Source organism: Rhinoraja longicauda, chromosome 2 (genome assembly GCF_053455715.1).
Source record: "Rhinoraja longicauda isolate Sanriku21f chromosome 2, sRhiLon1.1, whole genome shotgun sequence".
Classification (NCBI taxonomy): Eukaryota; Metazoa; Chordata; class Chondrichthyes; order Rajiformes; family Arhynchobatidae; genus Rhinoraja; species Rhinoraja longicauda.
In genome coordinates this window covers 1982521-2010064 of record NC_135954.1, presented here as the reverse complement: position 1 = coordinate 2010064, position 27544 = coordinate 1982521, and the positions used below count along the sequence as shown (strand labels likewise).

General features: G+C 43.8%; 1 protein-coding gene across 3 annotated transcripts in view; it reads right to left on the bottom strand.

Annotated features, from left to right (window-relative positions):
* fars2 (phenylalanyl-tRNA synthetase 2, mitochondrial) overlaps positions 1 to 27544 on the bottom strand; it is a 368551-nt gene that overhangs the window by 310604 nt on the left and 30403 nt on the right. The window contains exon 1 of one of the 3 annotated variants that reach the window (XM_078413852.1): positions 4232 to 4312. The exons of the other annotated variants lie outside the window; for them this stretch is intronic. The gene's annotated coding sequence lies outside the window, so the exon portion shown is untranslated. Of the gene's footprint in view, positions 1 to 4231; positions 4313 to 27544 lie in introns of those variants that run through there. 3 annotated transcript variants of the gene reach the window in all.

The window sequence follows — 27544 nt, the reverse complement described above, 5'->3', positions numbered from 1 at the left end:
CATACCTGTACGTCTTTGGAGTGTGGGAGGAAACCGAAGATCTCGGAGAAAACCCACGCAGGTCATGGGGAGAACGTACAAACTCCATACAGACGGCACCCGTGGTCAGGATCGAACCTGAGTCTCCGGCGCTGCATTCGCTGTAAGGCAGCAACTCTACCGCTGCGCCACCATGCCGCCCTAGACTCAGCGGGGTGTTTCAATGCATTATATACGTAACCGGGAATTGTACTTATGTATGGCAATAATCTTATTGATATGTATACAAAAAAAAATCTCATTGTACCTTGGTACACGTGATATTAAAGGAACCATTGAACATAAGGCATACGTACACAGTTTACTTCATGATGTAGAGACACAAGGAATTGCAGATACTGGAATCTTGAGCAAAACACAAAGTGCTGGAGTAACTCAGCAGGTCAGGCAAATCTGTGGAGGGACTGGATTGGGGGCGAGAAAGCTGGAAAAGAGAGTGGGATTTGAGATAAAGCCTGGAAAGTAATAGTTGGATACAGGTGAGGGAGGTTTGATTGGGAAATGGGTGGAGTAAGTGAGGAAGGCTAGAGGCGAAAATGAGTCAAAAGGTTGTCGGATAAGGAGAGAAGAGTAGTGAAATGTAAATCCAGTGGTGGGGATATGGGTGGAAGGGGTTAGGGTAGAGGGGAGGGAACAGGGGAAAAGAGGGAGAAATTGGTGCGCACCAGGGTGGGAGGAGGGCACAGGAAAGAGAGAAGCGGAGGAGGGAATGTTGCTTAAAATTGGAGAGTCAATGTCCATATCATTGGGTTGCATGCTACCCAAGCGGAATATGAGGTGCTGTTCCTCGAGTTGGCATGTAGCCTCACTCTGGCAATGGAGGAAGCTAAGAACAGAAATGTGGGGGTGGCAATGGGAAGGGAGTTTAAATAGTTAGTAACCAGGAGATCCAGTTGGCCTGGCTGGACCGAGTTGGGTGAAATGGTCGCCTGGTATAAAGCATGATATCATTTGCCACAGTCAGATTATGAATACGACTGCAATGTTGCCACGTATTCACATTGTTTCCTCAGTGGTAGTTCAATCTTCTCGCATCTTTGACAAAACCATGAACTATCCCATGCAGCTTAACCAATATGATGATACAACTGTAGTTATCAAGTACAATGCAATGAAGGTTATCTGAAATTGCAACGGGATCTTGACCAACTGGGTGAAGGGGCCGAGGGATGGCAGATGAGTTTAATTGAGATAAATGCGAGGTCATAGAGTCGTAGAGGTGTTGCATTTTAGTAAGACAAACCAGGGCAGGATTTAAACAGTGAATGGGAGGGGGCCTCAGAAGTATTGTAGAACCAAGAGACCAAGGGGAGCAGATACATAGTTCTTCAAAGTGGCCACACAGTAGGCAGGGTGGTGGAGAAAGCATTCAACATGCTTGCCCAAGGAGATGGCATGTCATGTTACAACTGTAAGGTATGAGGTACGAGGGTAAACTAGCCAATAATATAAAGGAGGATAGCAAAAGTTTTTTTAGGTACGTGAAGAGGAAAAAAATAGTCAAGGCAAATGTGGGTCCTTTGAAGACAGAAGCAGGGGAATTTATTATGGGGAACAAAGAAATGGCAGACGAGTTAAACCGTTACTTTGGATCTGTCTTCACTGAGGAAGATACACACAATCTCCCAAATGTTCTAGGGGCCGGAGAACCTAGGGTGATGGAGGAACTGAAGGAAATCCACATTAGGCAGGAAATGGTTTTGGGTAGACTGATGGGACTGAAGGCTGATAAATCCCCAGGGCCTGATGGTCTGCATCCCAGGGTACTTAAGGAGGTGGCTCTAGAAATAGTGGAAGCATTGGAGATCATTTTTCAATGTTCTATAGATTCAGGATCAGTTCCTGTGGATTGGAGGATAGCAAATGTTATCCCACTTTTTAAGAAAGGAGGGAGAGAGAAAACGGGTAATTATAGACCAGTTAGTCTGACATCAGTGGTGGGGAAGATGCTGGAGTCAATTATAAAAGACGAAATTGCTGAGCATTTGGATAGCAGTAACGGGATCATTCCGAGTCAGCATGGATTTACGAAGGGGAAATCATGCTTGACAAATCTACTGGAATTTTTTGAGGATGTAACTAGGAAAATTGACAAGGGAGAGTCAGTGGATGTGGTGTACCTCGACTTTCAGAAAGCCTTCGACAAGGTCCCACATCGGAGATTAGTGGGCAAAATTAGGGCACATGGTATTGGGGGTAGGGTACTGACATGGATAGAAAATTGGTTGACAGACAGAAAGCAAAGAGTGGGGATAAATGGGTCCCTTTCGGAATGGCAGGCAGTGACCAGTGGGGTACCGCAAGGTTCGGTGCTGGGACCCCAGCTATTTACGATATACATTAATGACTTAGACGAAGGGATTAAAAGTACCATTAGCAAATTTGCAGATGATACTAAGTTGGGGGGTAGTGTGAATTGTGAGGAAGATGCAATAAGGCTGCAGGGTGACTTGGACAGGTTGTGTGAGTGGGCGGATACATGGCAGATTAATGTAGATAAGTGTGAGGTTATTCACTTTGGAAGTAAGAATAGAAAGGCAGATTATTATCTGAATGGTGTCAAGTTAGGAGGAGGGGGAGTTCAACGAGATCTGGGTGTCCTAGTGCATCAGTCAATGAAAGGAAGCATGCAGGTGCAGCAGGCAGTGAAGAAAGCCAATGGAATGTTGGCCTTCGTAACAAGAGGAGTTGAGTATAGGAGCAAAGAGGTCCTTCTACAGTTGTACCGGGCCCTGGTGAGACCGCACCTGGAGTACTGTGTGCAGTTTTGGTCTCCAAATTTGAGGAAGGATATTCTTGCTATGGAGGGCGTGCAGCGTAGGTTCACTAGGTTAATTCCCGGAATGGCGGGACTGTCGTATGTTGAAAGGCTGGAGCGATTGGGCTTGTATACACTGGAATTTAGAAGGATGAGGGGGGATCTTATTGAAACATATAAGATAATTAGGGGATTGGACACATTAGAGGCAGGAAACATGTTCCCAATGTTGGGGGAGTCCAGAACAAGGGGCCACAGTTTAAGAATAAGGGGTAGGCCATTTAGAACGGAGATGAGGAAGAACTTTTTCAGTCAGAGGGTGGTGAAGGTGTGGAATTCTCTGCCTCAGAAGGCAGTGGAGGCCAGTTCGTTGGATGCTTTCAAGAGAGAGCTGGATAGAGCTCTTAAGGATAGCGGAGTGAGGGGGTATGGGGAGAAGGCAGGAACGGGGTACTGATTGAGAGTGATCAGCCATGATCGCATTGAATGGCGGTGCTGGCTCGAAGGGCTGAATGGCCTACTCCTGCACCTATTGTCTATTGTCTAATAAGGGGTAGGCCATTTAGAACGGAGATGAGGAAAAACCTTTTCAGTCAGAGAGTTGTGAATCTGTGGGGTACTGATTGAGAATGATCAGCCATGATCACATTGAATGGCGGTGCTGGCTCGAAGGGCCAAATGGCCTCCTCCTGCACCTATTGTCTATTGTCTATTGTCTATTGTTCAAGACGTTGGTGAGGCCATATGTGGTGTACTGTGTATAGCAAGGATGTCATTAAACTAGAAGGATGTAAAAATGATTTACGGGGCTCTGGATTGTTTGAATGACAGGGAGAAGCTCGATGGGCTAAAACATTTTTCCCTGGAGTGTAGGAGGCTGAGGGGTGACCTTGTAGAGGTATGTAGAAACATGAGGGGCATAGATAAGATGAATATCCACTTTCCCCAGGGTAGAGGTCTCTACAACCAGAAGGAATAGGTTGAAGGTGAGATGATAATGATTTAAAAGGGCCCCGAGGGGGTTACCTTTTCACACAGATTGTGGTGAGTTGATGGAATAAGTTGCCAGATGTGGTAGATGCGAGTATAATTACGAGATTTAAAAGTCTACTTGGACAAGTACATAGATAGGAAATCTTTGGGGGTACAAAAGGCAGGCGTAAGCAAGTGGGCTAACTTGGTTAGGCGACATGATCGGCATGGACAAGTTGGGTCAAAGGGTCTTTTTCTATATTCTATGACTATAGTTTAGTTTTAGTTTAGTTTAGAAATACAGCGTGGAAACAGACCCTTCAGCCCACTGAGTCCACGCCGACCAGTGATCACGACTAACTATTTCTATCCTACACCTTAGGACAATTTACAGAAACCAACCTACAAATGTGCACATCTTTGGAATGTGGGTGGAAACCGGAGCGCCCCGAGAAAACTCACACGATTGCAGGAAGAACGTACAAACTCCACACAGGCAGCACCCGGAGTCAGGATCGAACCCGGGTCTCTGGCGCTGTAAGGCAGCAACTCTACCGCTGCGCCACCGTGCCACTGTAAGTCAACAATCACATGTAAATAAACATGTGATCTGATATGCAAAAATCAATATTAATGGAATAATTCATTTAAAAAATGTTAGTCAAGTGAGAAATAAACAGCTCATGAAGTAACATTCTGCATGAAAATAAAACTACCCGACCGTCCAAAGTAAATGCATTAAGAAAGCAATTCAAAAGCATCTACTGCTCATTCGTTCATGCAGCCAAACTCCAGACTGTTATCAACTTCATAAAAGATGCCTGTTAGTGTTGATGCACTAAGAGTCCAGCCCTGTGGTTGGATAGACTATTAATTGAAGGCAACTAAATGTCATGCTTTTCCGATTTTCAGTTTACCACCACTATGATTAGCTTGACCAATTATTGAAAATCTTTAGTGATTTATTGCTCAGTAATTAAGGAAATAAAGTCGTTCTTTTTCAAATGCAAGTACTTAAAAAGTAAATGTAACAGCATTGCAGACATAGGAAGTGGCACTTGAAAGACGTTTGAATAGGCACATAGGCAGTGAGTAGAGTGATCTGGATTATGTGCAGGCAGACATGAATTGGTCTTAGCATCGTGTTCAGCACAGTAATTGTGGCCAGTTCCAGTGCTGTACTGTTCCATTTTCGAAATGAAAACCGTAAAAAAGCTCAAGTAGGTGAAATTTATCGTGAACATTTCAGATGCTGGATCTGAAAACAGGTCTTCACTGAATGAGTCTGAAGAAAGGTCCCAAAACATCGTCTATCTATGTCCTCTAGAGATTGTGTCTAACCCACTAAGTTACTAAGCTAATGGCATGTTGGCCTTGTTGGTCTTCATAATGAGAGGATTTGAGTATAGGAGTAAAGAGGTCCTTCTGCAGTTGTGTAGGGCCCTGGTGAGACCACATCTGGAGTATTGTGTGCAGTTTTGGTCTCCTAATTTGAGGAAGAATGTCTTTACTATTGAGGTAGTGCAGCGTAGGTACACAAGGTTAATCCCCAGAATGGCGGGAGTGTCATATGAGGAAAGATTGGAAAGACTGGGCTTATATTCACTGGAGTTTAGAAGGATGAGAGGGGATCTTATAGAGACGTATAAAACTATGAAAGGACTGGACAAGCTAGATGCAGGAAAAATGTTCCCAATACTGGGGAAGTCCAGAACCTTGGGCCACAGTCTAAGAATAAAGGGGCGACCATTTAAAACTGAGAAAGTTGTGAATTTGTGTAATTCTTTGCCACAGAAGACAGGGGATGCCAATTAATTCACTGGATGAATTTAGAAGATATTAGATAGAGCTCATGGGGCTAGCAGAATCAAGGGATATGGGGAGAAGGCAGGCACAGGTTACTGATTGTAGATGATCAGCCATGATCACAATGAATAGTGGTGCTGGCTCGAAGGACCAAATGGCCTCCTCCTGCACCTATTGTCTATGTTTCTATATGTTTACTCCAGCACTTTGTGGTTTGTTTTGTAAAACTGCACCTGCAGTTCCTTGTACCTCAACAGAAGAAATACATTAAAAGAACATACTTTTTCAAATTATTTGAGATTTTTCACACACTATCATTTTTCCCTTTGCGTACATGTTACAATCACTTGGAACCCACAAAGTCAGATTTTATATAAAATTATCAATGGGGAAAAACCGGGTAGATGGACAAGAGAAAAATGATTAATAATTAACGTGCAAATAAAACCCCTGAAATCCTAATAGTACAAAGCCGTGTGTGTTGTTGCAGAAATAACCTGAACTCTCCACAGGAGGGAAGGGTACTTGTGTAGTCCAGGCACATTCCACAGCAGCTGACAGAAGGCAGTTTTGCTCACAAACCATCTGCAGCATGCAACTGCTTGCAATCAGGCGAGAGATTCACTGCATATTCTGCATGTCAGGGCTGTGTTAGAAGAAATACAAAATGGGCCATTTAAATGAAATAAATGGGATAATACACAAAACATGAAAGTGCGACCATGGTGCCAAACTCACGGGGCAAATGTTTGCATCCACAAAAGAAGCATCATTCCAGCTCTCCAGTGTTAATTTATCTCGACAAAAGCAACTGTAAATCCGTGACTCTACACACCTATTAAATAAGGGCATATTCTGAAATACATAAAGTACCCTGTCTTTTATATAAACTTGCTTTAACTACTCTGCAATCTACCTAGGGCAACATTTCTTAATTAACATGATTAACTGGAGGCAAAGTGAGCATTTTTGAATTTAAATGTAAAACACTGATCCTCTCTTCTTTTCTATCATTACTTACAGTAGCAGTGAGGCCAAGAGTGAAACAAAACATATATTGTGGAATACCAATTGAGCTATATGTTTAAATCCGAGAGTCATAGTCAGACTATTGCCCAACTTGCTTATGCCGTCCATCTACATCTCCACGTCCCACCTGCCTGCATTTGGATCTATGATCATTTAGCCATCAGACACAGAGGGTAGTAGGTGCCTGGAATGTGCAGCCAGGGATGGTGGTGGAGCCAGATGTCATCGTGGTATTTATGAGGCTTGTATGGATATGTAGGGAATGGAGGGATATCAATCACCTGCAGGCAGATGAGATTCATTTATTTGCTATAGAAACTGTTGGCCGAAGGGCCTGTCCCTGTGTTATAGTGTTCTCTGCTCATGCCTGGAACAAAAGAGAGTTTGAACAAAAAGCTCTGGAGTACCATTTTAATGTATTAATCATTGTTTGATTATCTATGCAGCTGGTAGAGCTGTTGCCTCATAGTGCCAGAGAACCGGATTCAATCCTGCCCTTGGATGTGTCTGTGTGAAGTTTGCATGTTCTCCCACTGACTGTGTGGATTTTCTTTGGGTGCTCTGGTTTCCTCCCACATCCCAAAGACGTGCGAGTTTGTGGGTTAATTGGCCCCCTGTAAATTGCCACCAATGTATAGAGTGGATGAGAAAGTGGGATAACGTAGAACTAGTGTGTTCTACGATTGACGTAGACTCGGGTGGCTGAAGGACCTGTTTTCATCTTTCAATCAAAGAGGTACATTAGAATGGACTCGAGGCAAGGACAAGAATAGATATAATTTCTCTTCCCCCACTTACCAGACTTTTAAGAATCCTAACAATATTTGTTATCAGGACTTGATTATTATTGGTAGAACAACAACCAGCTGTCAAGGGGAGAAAACTATCTGATAAAAAAACTTATAGTTGCAATATTATATTAATTCAAGTTACTTCTTGTCAATTAGTTGAACTCAACTTCCGCTGTGAGTAGGTTGCCTTTCACACTCAACTGTAAACCCTGGAAATTATTTCATCAGTTGCAAGAAGACTTTCAGAGACATAGTCAGTAATATACCACATGTCAAATATTGTTTAAAGATCAAGCAACATATTAACTATCTGTCTGACATCAGTGGTGGGGAAGATGCTGGAGTCAATTATAAAAGACGAAATTGCGGAGCATTTGGATAGCAGTAACAGGATCGTTCCGAGTCAGCATGGATTTACGAAGGGGAAATCATGCTTGATTAATCTTCTGGAATTTTTTGAGGATGTAACGAGGAAAATTGACTGGGGAGAGCCGGTGGATGTGGTGTACCTGGACTTTCAGAAAGTCTTCGACAAGGTCCCACATAGGAGATTAGTGGGCAAAATTAGAGCACATGGTATTGGGGGTATTGGCATGGATAGACATGGATAGAAAATTGGTTGACAGACAGAAAGCAAAGAGTGGGGATAAATGGGTCCCTTTCAGAATGGCAGGCAGTGACTAGTGGGGTACCGCAAGGGTCGGTGCTGGGACCGCAGCTATTTACAATATACATTAATGACTTGGATGAAGGGATTAAAAGTACCATTAACAAATTTGCAGATGATACAAAGCTGGGTGGTAGTGTGAGCAGTGAGGAAGATGCTATGAGGTTGCAGGGTGACTTGGACAGGTTGTGTGAGTGGGCGGATGCATGGCAGATACAGTTTAATGTGGATAAGTGTGAGGTTATCCACTTTGGTGGTAAGATTAAGAAGGCAGATTATTATCTGAATGGTTTCAAGTTAGGAAAAGGGGACGTACAACGAGATCTGGGTGTCCTAGTGCATCAGTCACTGAAAGGAAGCATGCAGGTACAGCAGGCAGTGAAGAAAGCCAATGGAATGTTGGCCTTCATAACAAGAGGAGTATAGGAGCAAAGAGGTCCTTCTGCAGTTGTACAGGGCCCTAGTGAGACCGCACCTGGAGTACTGTGTGCAGTTTTGGTCTCCAAATTTGAGGAAGGATATTCTTGCTATTGAGGGTGTGCAGCGTAGGTTTACTAGGTTAATTCCCGGAATGGCGGGACTGTCCTATGTTGAAAGACTGGAGCGGCTAGGCTTGTATACACTGGAATTTAGAAGGATGAGAGGGAATCTTATTGAAACATATAAGATTATTAAGGCATTGGGCACGTTAGAGGCAGGAAACATGTTCCCAATGTTGGGGGAGTCCAGAACCAGGGGCCACAGTTTAAGAATAAGGGGTAGGCCATTTAGAACGGAGATGAGGAAAAACTTTTTCAGTCTGAGAGTTGTAAATCTGTGGAATTCTCTGCCTCAGAAGGCAGTGGAGGCCAATTCTCTGAATGCATTCAAGAGAGAGCTAGATAGAGCTCTTAAGGATAGCGGAGTCAGGGGTTATGGGGAGAAGGCAGGAACGGGGTACTGATTGAGAATGATCAGCCATGATCACATTGAATGGCGGTGCTGGCTCGAAGGGCCAAATGGCCTACTCCTGCACCTATTGTCTATTGTCTATTATCTCTTTTGTGAAGAAAATCGCTGTTTTGGAGTAGAAATCTCCTAGTCTGTGTTTTCAGTGGCTGCCCAGCCACTGTATCTCTGTCTTCTACCAATGCAGGAAACATCGAAGCATAGAAACATAGAAAATAGGTGCAAGAGTAGCCCATTCGGACCTGCGAGCCAGCACCGCCATTCAATATGATCATGGGTGATCATCCAAGATCAGTACCCCATTCCGCCTTTTTCCCCATATCCCTTGATTCCTTTAGCCCTGAGAACTAAATCCTCTTTAATAGGAATCCGAGGGGTAACCTTTTCACACAAAGGGTATGAAACGAGCTGCCAGAGGAGGTAGTTGAGGCTGGGACTATCCCAGCGTTTAAGAAACAGTTAGACAGGTACATGGATAAGACAGGTTTGGAGGGATATGGGCCAAACGCAGGCAGGTGGGACTAGTGTAGCTGGGATATGTTGGCCAATGTGGGCAAGTTGGGCTGAAGGGTGTTTCCACACTGTATGACTCTATTATCTTAACTACTTAGAGGGTTAAAAAAACACATCCAAAGTCCAGTTTTTAAAAACAACTGCATAATACGGGAACAAATACAAAAAGGTCACGATAGAGTAATAACTAGGATTGAAATTCATTTCATATGGTGCCAGCAAGTTTATAAAGCTATCATCTGAATTCTCATTTCAAATGTTACAATCGAACCTTATTTTCCACAATAATTAGATTTTAGCATCACTTGGCTCATCAGAGCCTTCTGAGATAACAGCCTATTTCATCTGCCAGAGTTCTCAATGTATATGGGACAGACCAATTATTTTACATACAAGGTTGTGTGGAATCTGTGGAGGTTGTGTAAATCTGTGGAATTCTCTGCCTCACAAGGCAGTGGAGGCCAATTCTCTGAATGCATTCAAGAGAGACCTAGATAGAGCTCTTAAGGATAGCAGAGTCAGGGGGTATGGGGAGAAGGCAGGAACGGGGTACTGATTGAGAATGATCAGCCATGATCACATTGAATGGTAGTGCTGGCTCGAAGGGCCGAATGGCCTACTCCTACACCTATTGCCTATTGTTAACCATAGAACAAAATGAAAGAGATCACAGGAATCTACAAATCCATAACTAAACAGAGCAGTAAAACTAAATCGGCAAGAGGTCATTGTTAAAAAGTCACCTATAAACATTTCTGCCTTCTTTAACCGAGTAAACATATGTTTAAACATAGAAAATAGGTGCAGGAGGAGACAATTTGGCCCTTCGAGACAGCACCACCATTCATTGTGAACATGGCTGATCATCCACAATCAGTAACCCGTGCCTGCCTTCTCCCCATATCCCTTGATTCCACCTGGCCCTAGAGCCCCTAGTAGATACACAAAATTTAGAGATCTTGCCAGACAAAACCTAGAGTAGATGCTAGTTGGGGAATTGATACGATGAATGCACAGACACCTTTTCCCAGCATACAGAAATCAAGACTGGAGGGCATAGATTTAAGGTGAGGGAGTGGGAGGGGGGGGGTTTAATAGGAATTTGGGAGGCAGCTTTTTCCACAGAGAGGGTGGTGGGGATGTGGAACGAGCTGCCAGATTAAGTAGTCGAGGCAGTTACACGATCAATATTTACGTGGAAAGGTTTACAGGGATATGGGCCAAACGCAGATAAATGGGGCCACCTCAGATGGGGCTCCTCGATCGGCATGGATGAATAGGGCCAAAGGGCCTGTTTCCGTGCTATATGACTCAATGACCAGTTTGAGGCAAAGATATTAAATGCAATAGATAGAAACTGGAGTTAGTGTCAACCACAGTAAAAATATTACATATTCGCTCACATCTAGCAGTCAGTAGCAACAATAGCAGCTACAATTTAACGTTGAATGCTTCCTATAAAGATCCAGCAATCAATGTAGGTAGAATTCCCCTCTTCCAAGGTTGTTTGTTGCAAGACATCAGTGCTTAGGGATTCCCCCTCGTGTCCAGTGGGTGGAATGCTATCAAACTATCTGAGCATTAAGATTTCTCACAATAGCAAACCAAAGGCATAGTTTTAACTAACATAATCCAGATTGCTCAATAAAGATGCGACAATATTTCAAGAGGGTTAGAATACAAAAATAGGGGTGTAATGCTGGGGCTCTATAAGGCGCTGATAAGGCCGCATTTGGAGTATTGTGAGCAATTGTGGGCACCATTTCCGAGGAAGGATGTGCTGGCTCTGGAGAGGGTCCAGAGGAGGTTTACAAGAATGATCCCAGGAATGAGTGGGTTAACATATGATGAGCGTTTGATGGCACTGGGCCTTAGGGGGCACCTAATTAAAACTTATCATATAGTGAAATACTTAGATAGAGTGGATTTGGAGAGGCTGTTTCCACTAGTGGGGGAGTCTAGGAGTAGAGGTGATAGTCTCAGAATTAAAGGACAATCGTATAGGAAAGAGATGAGAATAAATTAATCTGTGGCATTCTTTGCCACAGAAGGCTGAGGAGGGCAAGTCAGGGGATATTTTTAAGGCAGAGAAAGATAGATTCTTGATTAGTATGGGTGTCCAGAGTTATGGGAGAAGGCAGGAGAATGGGGTTAGGAGGGAAAGATAGATCAGCCATGATTGAATGGCGGAATAGACTTGATGGGCTGAATAGCCTAATTCTGCTCCTGTCACTTATGACCTTAATAGGTTTAAGGTGAAGGTTAATAGGAATCTGAGGGGTAACTTTTTGTCACAAAGGGTGGTGGGTGTATGGAACAAGCTGCCAGAGGAGGGAGTTGAGGCTGAAACTCCCAAAGTTTAAGAAACAGTTGGACAGGTACATGGATAGGACAGGTTTAGAGGGATATGGGCCAAAAATAGGCAGGTGGGACTCGTGTAGATAGGACATGATGGCCGGCGTGGGCAAGTTGGACCGAGGTGGTCTGTTTCCACGCTGTATCACTCTGTGACTCTAATTGGCACATGATTTAGATAGATTATCACTTGTCATATTTTAATATGAAAATCCTTACATTTTGAAATGTTTAGATGGGAGATTAGTTTTGATTCCAGGTTATTGAAAAACAACAATTATAGTTTAAGATGCAGTTAAAATCACAATCTGATCTTAATGCAGGAAAACATTTCAGGTCACTTTACGTGGGGACTTGTTTATACGCTTGCATGAACAATGCTGGCATAGGAATCTCAAAGTTTGTTTAGTGTTGGCCACAAGCATTGACATTATTTCCTTCATGACCCCGAAAAGTACGTCATCTACATCTTCCGTAGCAAAAGTTATATATATTACATTGACAAGTCAGTTTTGGCATGTATATTTTAGGAATCATGGAGAACATAGAACAGTACAGCACAGCACAGCAACAGGCCCTTTGGTCCACAATGTTGAACATGATGGCAAGTTAAACTAATCTCCTCTGCAAATGATCCATATCCCTCCAGTGCCTATCTAAAAGTCTCTTAAACACCACTATCATATCTGCCCCCTGGCAGCACAATAGACAATAGACAATAGGTGCAGGAGGAGGCCATTCGGCCCTTCGAGCCAGCAACTCCATTCAATGTGATCATGGCTCCAGACACGTTCCAGACACCCACTACTCTCTGGGTAAAAAAACTTACCCGCACATCTTCTATATACTAAAACTCTTGTTTGTTATCTTGTTTGTGCTTCAGCCAAAACGGTACATGATAGCATGACAATTTTAGGCCCACCTTACTCACCATTGTCACTTTAGTGATAATGCAAGTAGTTTTATTGAAATCGGTGTTATTCACATTTTAAAGTTTAAAAGGGGAGGGGGAGGGGAGGAGGAGGGAGGAGGGAGGGGGGGAGAAGGGAGAAGGGAGTTGAGGAGAGAGGGGAGGGGAGAACAGGGTGCTGCACCAATGCAGGAGAGGTTTGGGCCCAACGGGTCCACTTGGTCTAGTATCCCTTAAATTTTGGCCCTCTTACCTTGAACCTATGCACTCTAGTTTTTGACATTTCCATCCTGGGAGAAAGATTTTAACCGTCTATCCTATCAGTACCTCTCATAATTTTATACTTCTGTCAGGTGCTCCCCTCAACCTCCAATGCTCTAGAGAAAACAATCCAAGCTTGTCCAACCTCTCCTTACAGCTAATACCCCCCAATCCAGACGGCATCCTGGTAAACCTCTTCTGCACCCTCTCCAAATCCTTCCAAAAATGGGGCAACTAGAACTTCACACAATACTTCAAATGTGGCCCCACCAGAGGTAAAGCAAGCACCCAACATCAGCAGCCTTCCCTTATCCATAGCAATCACTGCAAAGAATATATACAGTGCCCTCCATAATGTTTGCGACAAAGATTTGTAATAGAAAAAATCTGTTTAACATGTGGTTAAAGTGCACATTGTCAGATTTTAATAAAGGTAATTTTTATAGATTTTGGTTTCACCATGTTGAAATTAAAGCAGAGTTTATACATTGTCCCCCCCATTTTAGGGTACCATAATGTTTGGGACACATGGCTTCACAGGTGTTTGTAATTGCTCAGGTGTGTTTAATGTTTGTGAACATGATGCCAAGTTAAAATTATCTTATTAGACAATCGACAATAGGTGCAGGAGTAGGCCATTCGGTCCTTTGAGCCAGCACCACCATTCAATGTAATCATGGCTGATCAGCACCCCGTTCCTGCCTTCTCCCCATACCCCCTGACTCCGCTATCCTTAAGAGCTCTATCTAGCTCTCTCTTGAATGCATTCAGAGAATTGGCCTCCACTGCCTTCTGAGGCGGAGAATTCCACAGATTCACAACTCTCTGACTGAAAAATGTTTTTCCTCATCTCCGTTCTAAATGGCCTACCCCTTATTCTTAAACTGTGGGCCCTCGTTCTGGACTCCCCCAACATTGGGAACATGTTTCCTGTCTCTAACGTGTCCAACCCCTTAATAATCTTATATGTTTCAATAAGATCCCCTCTCATCCTTCTAAATTCCAGTGTATACAAGCCGAGTCGCTCCAGTCTTTCAACGTACAACAGTCCCGCCATTCCGGGAATTAACCTAGTGAACCTACGCTGAACGCCCTCAATAGCAAGAATATCCTTCCTCAAATTTGGAGACCAAAACTGCACACAGTACTCCAGGTGCGGTCTCACTAGGGCCCTGTACAACCTCTGAAGGACCTCTTTGCTCCTATACTCAACTCCTCTTGTTATGAAGGCCAACATTCCATTGGCTTTCTTCACTGCCTGCTGTACCTGCATGCTTCCTTTCAGAAGGCCTGTACATGATCCACATTCCTCCGTTCCGTGTACTTCCATGTGCCTATGTAAAATACTTTTCAACGCCACTATCAAATCTGCCTCCACCACCACCCCTGGCACTCATTCCAGGCCCCTACTCCCTGTATAAAAACCTCCCTGTATAAAAAGCATGTCCCGCACATCTCAATGAACCTTTTCCCCTCTCACCTAATCGCTATGCCCTCTTGTGTTGGACATTTCCACTCTGGGAAAAGGGTTCTGACTGTCCTTGTGTCTTTTTTTTTCCACAAGGTGACATTACTCATTTACCAATTCCATGATTTAATGCAGTATCTTCTTGGGATGTGCGGTTAGAAATAACAAAATGAAAAAACTACAATTAATACTGCAGCAAAACTCAGTACTGCAGTAATACTTGCAAATTAATCCTGCACAGAGACTTACAGTATGCAGAGGTAACCACTCTGTCATTGAATTTCCTTCCGTGGATGTTAAGAAGGCATCTTGCTGGATCCAAGAAAATTCAGCACCCTCCATAATGTTTGGGACAAAGACCCATCATTTATTTATTTGCCTCTGCACTCCACAATTTGAGATTTGTAATAGAAAAAATCACATGTGATTAAAGTGCACATTCGCAGATTTTAATAAAGGGTATTTTTATACATTTTGGTTTCACCATGTAGAAATTACAGCTGTGTTTATACACAGTCCCCCCATTTCAGGGCACCATAATATGTGGGACACATGGCCTCACAGGTGTTTGCAATTGCTCAGGTGTGTTTAATTGCCTCCTTAATGCAGGTATAAGAGAGCTCTCAGCACCTAGTCTTTCCAACAACATAAGGACCAAAGTTGTATCAATGAAAGTCAAAGAAACCATTATGAGAATGAGAAACAAGAATAAAACTGTTAGAGACATCAGCCAAATCTTAGCCTTACCAAAATCAACTGTTTGGAACATCATTAAGAAGAAAGAGAGCACTGGTGAACTGGTGTCATAAAGGGACTGGCAGGCCAAGGAAGACCTCCACAGCTGATGACAGAAGAATTCTCTCTATAATAAAGAAAAATCCCCAAACAGCTGTCCGACAGATCAGAAACACTCTTCAAGAGTCAGGTGTGGAATTGTCGATGACCACTGTCCACAGAAGACTTCATCAACAGAAATACAGATGCAAACCACTGGTTAGCTGCAAAAATAGGATGGCCAGGTTAAAATTTGCCAAGAAGTACTTAAAAGAGCAACCACAGTTCTGGAAAAAGGTGAGACGAAGATTAACTTATATTGGAGTGATGGCAAGAGCAAAGTATGGAGGAGAGAAGGAACGGCCCAAGATCCAAAACAAATCATCTCATCTGTGAAACACGGTGGTGGGGGTGTTATGGCCTGGGCATGTATGGCTGCTGAAGGTACTGGCTCACTTATCTTCATTGATGATACAACTGCTGATGGGAGTAGCATAATGAATTCTGATGTATATAGACACATCCTATATGTTCAAGTTCAAACAAATGCTTCAGAATTCATTGGCCGGTGGTTCATTTTACAGCAAGACAATGATCCCAAACATACTGCTAAAGCAACAAAGAAGTTTTTCAAAGCTAAAATATGGTCAATTCATGAGTGGCCAAGTCAATCTGTCAGGTTGCAGGGTGACTTGGACAGGCTGTGTGAGTGGGCGGATGCATGGCAGATGCAGTTTAATGTGGATAAGTGTGAGGTTATCCACTTTTGTGGTAAGAATAGAAAGGCAGATTATTATCTAAATGGTGTCAAGTTAGGAAGAGGGGATGTACAACGAGATCTGGGGGTCCCTGTGCATCAGTCACTGAAAGGAAGCATGCAGGTACAGCAGGCAGTGAAGAAAGCCAATGGAATGTTGGCCTTCATAACAAGAGGAGTTGAGTATAGGAGCAAAGAGGTCCTTCTACAGTTGTACAGGGCCCTAGTGAGACCGCACCTGGAGTACTGTGTGCAGTTTTGCTCTCCAAATTTGAAGAAGGATATTCTTGCTATTGAGGGCGTGCAGCGTAGGTTTACTAGGTTAATTCCCAGAATGGCGGGACTGTCGTTTGTTGAAAGACTGGAGCAACTAGGCTTATATACACTGGAAGTTAGAAGGATGAGAGTGGATCTTATTGAAACATATAAGATTATTAAGCGGTTGGACACGTTAGAGGCAGGAAACATGTTCTCAATGTTGGGGGAGTCCAGAACCAGGGGCCACAGTTTAAGAATAAGGGGTAGGCCATTTATAACAGATGAGGAAAAACTTTTTCAGTCAGAGGTGTAAATCAGAAGGCAGTGGAGGCCAATTCTCTGAATGCTTTCAAGAGAGAGCTAGATAGAGCTCTTAAGGATAGCGGAGTCAGGGGGTATGGGGAGAAGGCAGGAACGGGGTACTGATTGAGAATGATCAGCCATGATCACATTAAATGGTGATGCTGGCTCGGAGGGCCGAATGGCCTACTCCTGTCTAATCACCTGATCTGAACCCAATTGAGCATGCCTTTTATATGCTGAAGAGAAAACTGAAGCGGACTAGCCCTGAAAACAAGCATAAGCTAAAGATAGCTGCAATACAGGCCGAGCAGAACATCACGAGAGAAGACACCCAGCAACTGGTAATTAATGAATGCAATTTAATTAATTAATTGATTCATTAAGATCGTTAAAAATATTAGCGACGCAGTGGTGCTGGTTTCCGATGGGCACGGTGACGGACGCACCACACATCTCTGTCCTCCACACAGCTGGCCAGCTCCTCTTTTGTCTCTACATCTGCGTCTTCCATTAACGTCTTCAGCATGGTCTTGTTTGGTCGTCCCGGGGTCCGTCTTCCATGGGTGGGTTGCCACAGCACAACCTTGTTTGCTGGTATTTCTGGATGGTGGTGGCAATGACCAACGAGCCTCATCCTTCTCCACCTGATCGTCTCGGTCAGAGGTGGAATCTCCATGTGTGGTCCCTCCAAATGACATTTTGAACTCTTCTGAGCATTCGGGTGTAGATACCATCGAGAGACTTGGACAGTGCTCGAGTGAGAGTTCGTGCCTCATACCGGTACAATAATATTGTCTCTACAGTTGCATGGAAGAATGTCAGTTTGAGGCCCTTAGACATCCAAGACGTCCAGATTTTCCCTCGTGTTTGAGGGCTTTCCATGCTTTCCACACCTTAATGTCATTCTGAGCTCTGCATCCTCGCTCCTAGGTACTTGAAGTCCTCCACTTTCCTGAGAGATGCACCGCCACTGGTCTTAAGAGGCTCATGGTCACCACCGTTGAACGCCATGTACTCCGTCTTCTTGGCATTGAGGTGGAGGCCCACTTTCTCGCACTCCATCTCGACCCTGCCGAGCAGCTCCTGTGCCTCCCCAATTTGGTCTGACAGCAGGACGATGTCATCAGCGAAGTTGAGGTCTGACAAGTTGACTGACCCGATTCCTCTCGAACGCCTTGGGGTAATTGTGAAGCCAAGGTCCTCGTGTTCCTTGAGACCTGCCGCATTGCACAATCAAGGACGATAACAAAGAGAAAGGGTGCCAGCTTGTCTCCCTGTAAGACCCCCGCGAGGATTTCCAACACTTTGCTCTCGCCATCCAGGGTGACAACCTTGGTGCCCAAGTGCATATCCTCAATGGCACTCGAGAGGCGAGGAGGGATACCATAAGCCTTCAAAATCCTCATCATTTTGCATCGATGAATCGAGTCAAATGCCTTCTTGAAGTCAATGAAGGTTAGAGCGGCCGGCAGGTTGTTATTCTTCGCCTCCTCAATGATATATCGCTTCCTCTATATGAACATATTAGGATGTATGAGTATTTTTGTATTAATATCTGACTTATTATATGGGTGGGTGACTATATTTGTATTTATATTTTGTATGTAAATGGTCGGGTATATGTATATATATGATTGGCCTAATGTATGTATATATATCAGATGTAGTTAATATAGACATTATTGTGTAAATAGGTATATTCATATGATTGTAGGGGTGAGTAAGTATATATGTAGTTATATATGTATTTTAGGTATTAGTTATTATAGATAATACTTGATAAATATTGATTAGGGAATGGGGGTAGGATTAAATAAGTTCACACTTCTTCCTACTCCTTTTCGCACATGTAAAGACGTTGTAATGGATGAAATTCTTTGTATTTCTTCTGTTTTTTTGTTTATTTCGTTTTTTAATTGATGTCTTTTAACATGTACGAAATAAAATAAAATGAAATGAAATGAATTCTTCGAAGGGCAAGAATCTGTGTGACCGTGCTTCTCTTCGTTCTGATTGTAACGTAGCTTCGGGTCGATAGCAGCCCTAATCCGGTTGAGAATCAAGCGGTTGTAAACCTTGGCCAAGACACATGTCAGGCTGATGCCACGATGGTTGTCAGTCTTGTTCAGGCTCCCAAATTTGGGGACGGGGATGATGTTGGATTGTGACCATTGTGTTGACTTGTCATTCGTCATTAGCGCTGTGTTGCAGAACTTAAGCATGATGTCATCGAGCTCACATTTTTTCAATACCTCTGGAGGGATGTTATCAGGGCCTGGACTCTTCCATGGCTTCAGCGAGGTCTTCGTTTTTCACAGCTCCTCCAAGGTAAAGGGGCCATCGTGAATCTGTACATCCATGAGGACAGTCTCAATCTCCTCATCTTCCTCAGTGACAGTTAGTGGTGATCCAAGTCGGTTCTTGAAGTGGTGAACCACTTCCAGCAACTGGTGAAGTCCATGAATCGCAGACTTCAAGCTGTCATTGCATGCAAAGGATGTGCAACAAAACACTAAACATGACTACTTTCATTTACATGGCATTGCTGTGACCCAAACATTATGGTGCCTTGAAATGGGGGGACTATGTATAAACACTGCTGTAATTTCTGCATGGTGAAACCAAAATGTATAAAAATGGCCTTTATTAAAATCTGACAACGTGCACTTTAACTATGTGATTTTTTTCTATTACAAATCTCAAATTGTGGAGTACAGAAGCAAATAAATAAATGATGGGTTTTTGTCCCAAACATTATGGAGGGCACTGTAGTTCTGCAGATCAATTTACTGCCTTTTCTGCTTTCTATAAATGGTACTCACAAAATTTATAATTCCTTATTGTGCAGATTATAAACTTTAGCCAAACCAAAAAAAGATTTTTTTGAGAAAAATAGGTAGGAATTGTTCAACAGTCAATAGGTCTTGGTGGAGGAACACACTAATTATAATCTAATGGTTTAATGACATTTAAATTTAAATGACAGCTTGGTGAATTGCATTAACTTGTGGATTGTGACAGTGGAATGATTCCAAATATCTAAAGGTTACAGCAGAAACACTCATTATATCCACAATAGCATTTCTCCGGTCAGCTATATTGTTGGTGTCAGCGATGTTCACTGACACCATTTCTTACAAATCAAACTCTCTGAGATAAAGTAATGGGTTTTGCAGAATTCTGGAAGTACAAGAAACTGCAGATTCTGGAAGGTTGAGCAAAACACAAAGTGCTGGAGGAGCATCGAAGCATAGAAAAACAGGTGCAGGAGTTGGCCATTCGGCCCTTCGAGCCATTTAATATGATCATGGCTGATCATCTAAAATCAGTACCCCGTTCCTGCTTTTTCCCCATATCCCTTGATTCCCTTAGCCCTAAGAGCGAAATATAACTCTAACTCTCTCTTGAAACTTTATGGAGCAAATGGACAGGCAGCGTTTCCGGTCAGGACCCTTCTTCAGACCCTTCATGGATGTTGCCTGACCTGCTCCAGCACTTTGTGTTTTTGTAGAATTCTGACGTCATGATAAGAAGTCGTAAAGAGCGGCACGTTGGCACAGCGGGTTGAGCTGCTGCCTCACAGCGCCAGATGGCCCCATAGCAGAAGCGTCCACGTCGTGGGGCTGGAAACTGGAAGTGTCCTCAGCTAATTCTGCGACCACCATCATCGATTGCACCAAATGATGGCTCCCACTGAGTGTCGCCGGAAGCTTGCGCCCTTTTCAGGACGGACGATGACAGCGATGTCAACATTTGGGACATGGATGATGGACACGAAAGAAGAGGAACAGCGCCAGATAGCCAGATTTCATTCTTACCTTGGGTGTTTTTTTAGATTTAGAGATACAGCGCAGAAACAGGCCCTTCGGCCCACCGGGTCCGCGCCGCCCAGCGATCCTTGCACACTTACACTATCCTACACCCACTAGGAACAATTTTTTTTTAACATTTGCCCAGCCAATTAACCTACATACCTGTACGTCTTTGGAGTGTGGGAGGAAACCGAAGATCTCGGAGAAAACCCACGCGGGTCACGGGGCGAACGTACAAACTCCGTACAGATGGCGCCGTAGTCAGGATCGAACCTGAGTCTCCGGCACTGCATTCGCTGTAAGGCAGCAACTCTACCGCTGCACCACCATGACCGCCCCGTTGTCTGTGTGGAGTTTGTACGTTTTCCCTGTGACTGCATGCTTTTCATCTGGGTGCTCCGGTTTCCTCCCAGTTCTGAAAGACGAGCGGGTTCGTAGGCCAATGTAAATTGCCCCAATGTGAAAGTGCTACAACATAGTCCCAGTGTGAAGGGGTGATTGACGTTCAGCCTGGACACTGTGTCGGAAGGGCCTGTTTCCATGCCGTCTCTCAAAACTAAACTAACGTCTACTAAAGTTTACTGTGGATCTTGTGACTCAAAATTATTTTGTCAGTACATCTTTTAAGGTGAAGTTAATCTGACATAATATGAGTTTTCCTCTGAAAATTACTTTTTACTCAGAGCAATGTACATATGTTAATTTTGGCAATGACTTGCAGGGTTCAGTTATGTTCTTTCATCTCTAAGAAGCAAGAGCTGAAAAAAAAGAGTGCCTGAAACAATGCTATTTTTATTCCCTTTGTGTTTATCAAAATTAATTATTGAAATGCATAGTTTAGTACTTCCAAACTAATTTCAAATGAAAGCTCACTTTGAGATTATTTGCTTTTATTCTAAAGTCACTTTCTAGTGCACATGCACAATAGTGCAAACTTTCTGAATATAAAAGAATCTTAATAAGCAAACTTAGCTGGAAAATGCACAGAGAAGATTTGCGAGGATGTTGCCAGGTCTTGAGGGCCTGAGCTATCAGGAGAGGTTAGGCAGGCTGGGACTTTATTCCTTGGAGTGCAGGCTTGATCTTATAGAAGTGTATACAATCACGAGGGGAATAGATAGGATGAACACACAGAGTCTTTTACCCAGGGTAGGGGAATCAAGAACTAGACATAGGTTTAAGCTGAAAGTGGAAAGATTTAATCGGAACCTGAGGTGTAAAATTTGCTCTCAGATGTTGGGTGTAGGAAACGAGCTGCCAGAGGAGCTAGCTGAGGCTGGTACTGTAATAGCCCTTTAAAAAATTTAAAATTTAATTTAATTTAAAATCGTTGAAAACATTGGTATGTAGGTTAATTGGCTGGGTAAATGTAAAAATTGTCCCTAGTGGGTGTAGGATAGTGTTAATGTACGGGGATCGCTGGGCGGCACGGACTTGGAGGGCCGAAAAGGCCTGTTTCCGGCTGTATATATATGATATGATGATAACGTCTTCAGCCTCATCTTGTTTGGTCGTCCCGGGTTCCGTCTTCCATGGGTGGGTTCCCACAGCACAACCTTGTTTGCTGGTATTTCTGGAATGGTGGTGGCAATGACCAGCGAGCCTCATCCTTCTCGACCTGATCATCTCGGTCAGAGGTGGAATCTCCCCGTAGAGCTGGGCGTTGGTGGTGTGATCCCTCCAAATGACATTTTGAACTCTTCTGAGCATTCGGGTGTTGACACCATCGTGAGACTTATAAGAAAATAACTGCAGATGCTGGTACAAATCGAAGGTATTTATTCACATAAAGCTGGAGTAACTCAGCAGGTCAGGCAGCATCTCAGGAGAGAAGGAATGGGCGACGTTTCGGGTCGAGACCCTTCTTCAGACTGATGTCAGGGGGGCGGGACAAAGGAAGGATATAGGTGGAGACAGGAAGACAGTGGGAGATCTGGGAAGGGGAAGAGAGGGACAGAGGAACTATCTAAAGTTGGAGAAGTCAATGTTCATACCACTGGGCTACAAGCTGCCCAGGCGAAATATGAGGTGCTGTTCCTCCAATTTCCGGTGGGACTCACTATGGCACTGGAGGAGGCCAATGACAGAAAGGTCAGTCTGGGAGTGGGAGGAAGAGTTGAAGTGCTCAGCCACCGGGAGATCAGATTGGTCAATGCGGACCGAGCGCAGGTGTTGAGCGAAGCGATCGCCGAGCCTGCGTTTGGTTTCGCCGATGTAAATAAGTTGACATCTGGAGCAGCGGATGCAATAGATGAGGTTGGAGGAGGTGCAGGTGAACCTCTCACCTGGAAAGACTGTTTGGGTCCTTGGATGGAGTTGAGGGGGGAGGTAAAGGGACAGGTGTTGCATCTCGTGCGGTTGCAGGGGAAAGTGCTCGGGGATCGAGAGACTTGGACAGTGCTCGAGTGAGATTTCATGCCTCACACCCGTACAATAATATTGCCTCTACAATTGCATGGAAGAATCTCAGTTTGAGACCCTTTGACATCCGAGACTTCCAGATTTCCCCCCATGTTATTGAGGGCTTTCCATGCGAGTGCTTTCCAGATAGCAGGTAAATAGCAAGTAATAGCAGGTAAAATACAACCGGATAAGGAACATGGGTAGGAGAGGTTTAAAGGGATGTGAGCTAAACACAGGCCACTGGGACTAGCTTACATGGAACATCTTGGTCGTCATGAACGAGTTGGGCTGAAGGGCCTCCTTCAGTGCCGTGTGACTTAATGTCAAATATATCCGTTATACTCAGCCATAAGCAATTTTCTTCAGCCTGCGCTTTATTTTAAACATCGTCGTCCCCCCCACCCCCAGTGGTTGATGTATTATCGAGTTGGCAGTGGAGGAAGAGTTCATTATAGCATTCAACAGAGGCCTGGCTATGTACCTGAAGGGCTGCAGGATGAGAGTGAGACCAGCTGAATTGTACCTGCGCAGTGCTGTGTGAATTCCATGCATCAAATGAGCAGCGATACACTTCCAACTAGCATGGTTAATGTTTCTGTTTCTTTAAATTTGCTGAACGAGCTCTTATCAGCAACAAAGCATGGAACTGGGAATTAGTGTCAGTGAACACGCATGCATCCTCAATGAAACATTAGTGGAGGGGATCGATTTCAACGGCATGAACATTGATCAAGTAGACGGCTTTTTCTCCTTGCATAGCATTAGACTTCAAGGCTGTTGTTCCAAATTCACCCACCTAGATGAATGAAATATATGGAAGAAGCTGGGCAAGAGCATTTGTGGGAGATAGAACACAGAATAGTACAGATAGACATGAGTCTGAAGAAGGGTCCGATCCGAAACGTCACCTACTTGTCTCCAGATATGCTGCCTGGACATTGTTATTCCGGACATTTGTGTCTATCTTTGGTGTAAATCAGCATCTGCAGTTCCTTCCTACACATAGAACAGTACAGCACAAGAACGGGCCCTTTGGCCCACAATGTTTATGGCGAACATACATCGATCAGCCAAATCATTATGCCTACTGACAGATGAAGTGAATAAGGTAACACAAAATGCTGGAGTAACACAGCATATCAGGCAGCATCTAGGAGGGAAGGAATGGGTGATGTTTCAGGTCGAGACCTTTCTTCAGATGAAGTGAATAACATTGGTTATCTTGTTACAATGGCACCTGCCAAGGGGTGGGATATATTAGGCGGCAAGTGAACAGTCAGTTCTTGAAGTTAATGTGTTGGATGCAGGAAAAATGGGCAGGAGTAAAGACCTGAGCGACTTTGACAAGGGCCAAATTGTTATGGCCAGACGACTGGGTCAGAGCATCTCTGAAACGGCAAGGCTTGTGGGGTGCTCCCAGTCAGCAGTGGTGAGTACCTACCGACAGTGGTCCCAGGAGGGACAAACCACAAACCGGCGATAGGATGTTGGGCGTGCAAGGCTCATCGATGCGCGAGGGCAACGAAGGCTATCCTGTCTGGTCCGAACCGACAGAAGGTCGACTGTGGCACAAGTCACAGAAAATTTTAATGGTGGACACGGGAGGAATGTGTCACAATACACAGTGCATCGCACCCTGCTGCGTATGGGGCTGCATATGGAGGACCAACAGCATATTAGGCAGGTGGGCATAATGTTTTGGCTGATCGGTGTAATGTCAAGTTAAACTGATCTCCTCTGCCTGCACATGATCCATATTCCTCCATCTCCTGCACTTCCATGTGCCTATCCAAAGGCCCCTTAAACGCTACTGTCATATCTACGTCCACAACCACCCCTGGCAGTGCTTTCCAGGCCCCCACCACTCTCTGTATAAGTAAACTGGCCCCACAATTAAACTTCCCCCCTTTCACTTACAGCTACGCCCTCAAATATTGGACATTTCCACGCCAGGGATAAGGGTCTGAATGTCTACTTTATCTATGCCTCTCATAATCTTCAATCAAGTCTCCCCTTAATCTCCAACGTTCCTGTGAAAACAATCCAAGTGTATTCAACACCTTCCTGTAGCTGAAACCCTCTAATCCAGGCAGCATTCTGGATAATCTCCTCTGCACCCTCTCCAAAGCCTCCTGTTAAAGGGCGACGAGACTGCCGGCAATACTCCATATGGTTGATAGTAGATAGAAGTTTAGCTAATTGTCACAGAACATCCACCCTGATGTACAGTACTTTGGTCAACGCGGGTTGTGTTTAAATGTGCTATACAAATAAAATTAACTTGACTTGACTTGACTCCGCCATGCTTTAAATGTTACATAATTAAAAGGACAGTTCAAGTTTAGTTTAGAGATATAGTATAGAAACAGGACTTTCGGCCCACCATCCATGCCAACCATAATCACCCGCTTACACTAGTTTTGCATTATCTCACTTTCTCATCCACTCCCTACGCAACAGAGTTAATTTACACAGGCTAATTAACCCCCACGACTCGATACGTAGGAGAAACCTGGAGTACCCGGATGAAACCCAGTCCGTCTCAGAGAGAATGTGCAAACTCCACACAGACAGCACCCGCAGTCAGGGTCAAACCCAGGACACTGACACTGACACAGCAGATCCATCGGCTGCTCAGTTATGCTTTACAAACTGCAAGTTATTAATTAGAGGAGAAATTCCATAGAATGCTACTGATGACGACCAGGGAACATGGCTGGAATTAGATTATTCAGATTAATATTACCTGACAATGTTATAACTTGAATATGAACTGTGTAGGAAAGAACTGCAGATGCTGGTTTACACCAGATAAGACACAAAATGCTGGAGCAACTCAGCGGGACAGGCAGCACCTCTGGAGAGAAGGAATGGGTGACCTATTCCTTTTCTCCAGAGATGCTGCCTTTCCCACTGAGTTGCTCCAGCATTTTGTGTCTATCTTCGGTATGAACTGTTATTTGTCCGTTCGGAGGGGCAGCATGGATTGCAGCATCATCACAAGTTATCAATGACTCTGAACAATGTTGAATCATCAATGAACATCTTTCCTCTCAAGCTTATGACAGAAGCAAAAATGATGAATGAAGCAGTTGAAGATGGATCAGATAAGGACATGCATTGGGGATTTCTGCAGCAAGTACCTGGTGACTTCATCCCCAAAGCACAGCTCGCTTTTAACATCATATTCAATTGGACACTAGGAAAGAAAACTGCAGATGCTAGTTTAAATCGAAGGTAGACGCAAAATGCTGGAGTAACTCAGCGGGTCAGGCAGCATCTCTGGATAGAAGAAATGGGTGATGTTTCGGGTCCATTCCTTCTCTCCAGAGATGCTGCCTGACCCGCTGAGTTACTCCAGCATTTTGTGTCTACCTTCAAATGGACACTAGTTACCCTAGAAGTGCGTAAACAAGTAATAATACCTCAAGGTAATCAAGTTGGACAACCAATAAAAATGATGCAGCTGTTTTAAACATTATTTTGAGGAATGACTAAGAGATAAATTATGTAGGAAAATAACTGCAGATGCTGGTACAAATCGAAGGTATCACAAAATGCTGGAGTAACACAGCAGGTCAGGCAGCATCAGACTGAAGAAGGGTCTCAACCCGAAACGTCACCCATTCCCTCTCTCCTAGATGCTGCCTGACCTGCTGAGTTACTCCAGCACTTTGTGATACCAAGAGATAAACTATAATATTTACTAAAAAAAATAAATTGTGAGAACATCAAAAACAGTGAAGGAAGCTTAAACATTGCAATGATTTTTGCAAATGATTTATGAATGCACAAATCCCATAATGTTTGGGACAAAGACCCATAATTTATTTATTTGCCTCTGTACTCCACAATTTGAGATTTGTAATAGAAAAAAAATCACATATGGTTAAAGTGCACATTGTCAGATTTTAATAAAGGCCATTTTTATACATTTTGGTTTCACCATGTAGAAATTACAGCAGTGTTTATACATAGTCCAGTCCTCCCCCCCCCCCCCCACCCCCTTCTTGTAAATAAAAGTAGTCATGTTTAGTATTTTGTGTAGGAAAATAACTGCCGATGCTGGTACAAATCGAAGGTATCACAAAATGCTGGAGTAACTCAGCAGGTAAGGCAGCATCTCTGGAGAGAAGGAATGGGTGACGTTTCAGGTCGAGACCCTTCTTCAGACTTTAGTATTTTGTTGCATATCCTTTACATGCTATGACTGCTTGAAGTCTGCGATTCATGGACATCACCAGTTGCTGGGTGTCTTCTCTGGTGATGCTCTGCCAGGCCTGTATTGCAGCTTGTGCTTGTTTTGGGGGCTAGTCCCCTTCAGTTTTCTCTTCAGCATATAAAGGTCATGCTCAATTCGGTTCAGATCAGGTGATTTGCCACTCGAGAATTGATCATTTTTTAGCTTTGAAAAACTCCTTTGTTGTTTTAGCAGTATGTTTGGGATAATTGTCTTGCTGTAGAATGAACCACAGGCCAATGAGTTTTGAGGCATTTGTTTGAACTTGAGCAGATAGGATGTGTCCATACACTTCAGAATTTATTATGCTACTACCATCAGCAGTTGTATCATCAATGAAGATAAGTGAGCCAGTACCTTCAGCAGCCATACATGCCAAGGCCATAACACCCCCACCACCGTGTTTCACAGATGAGGTGGTATGCTTTGGATCTTGGGCAGTTGCTTCTCTCCTCCATACTTTGCTCTTGCCATTACTCT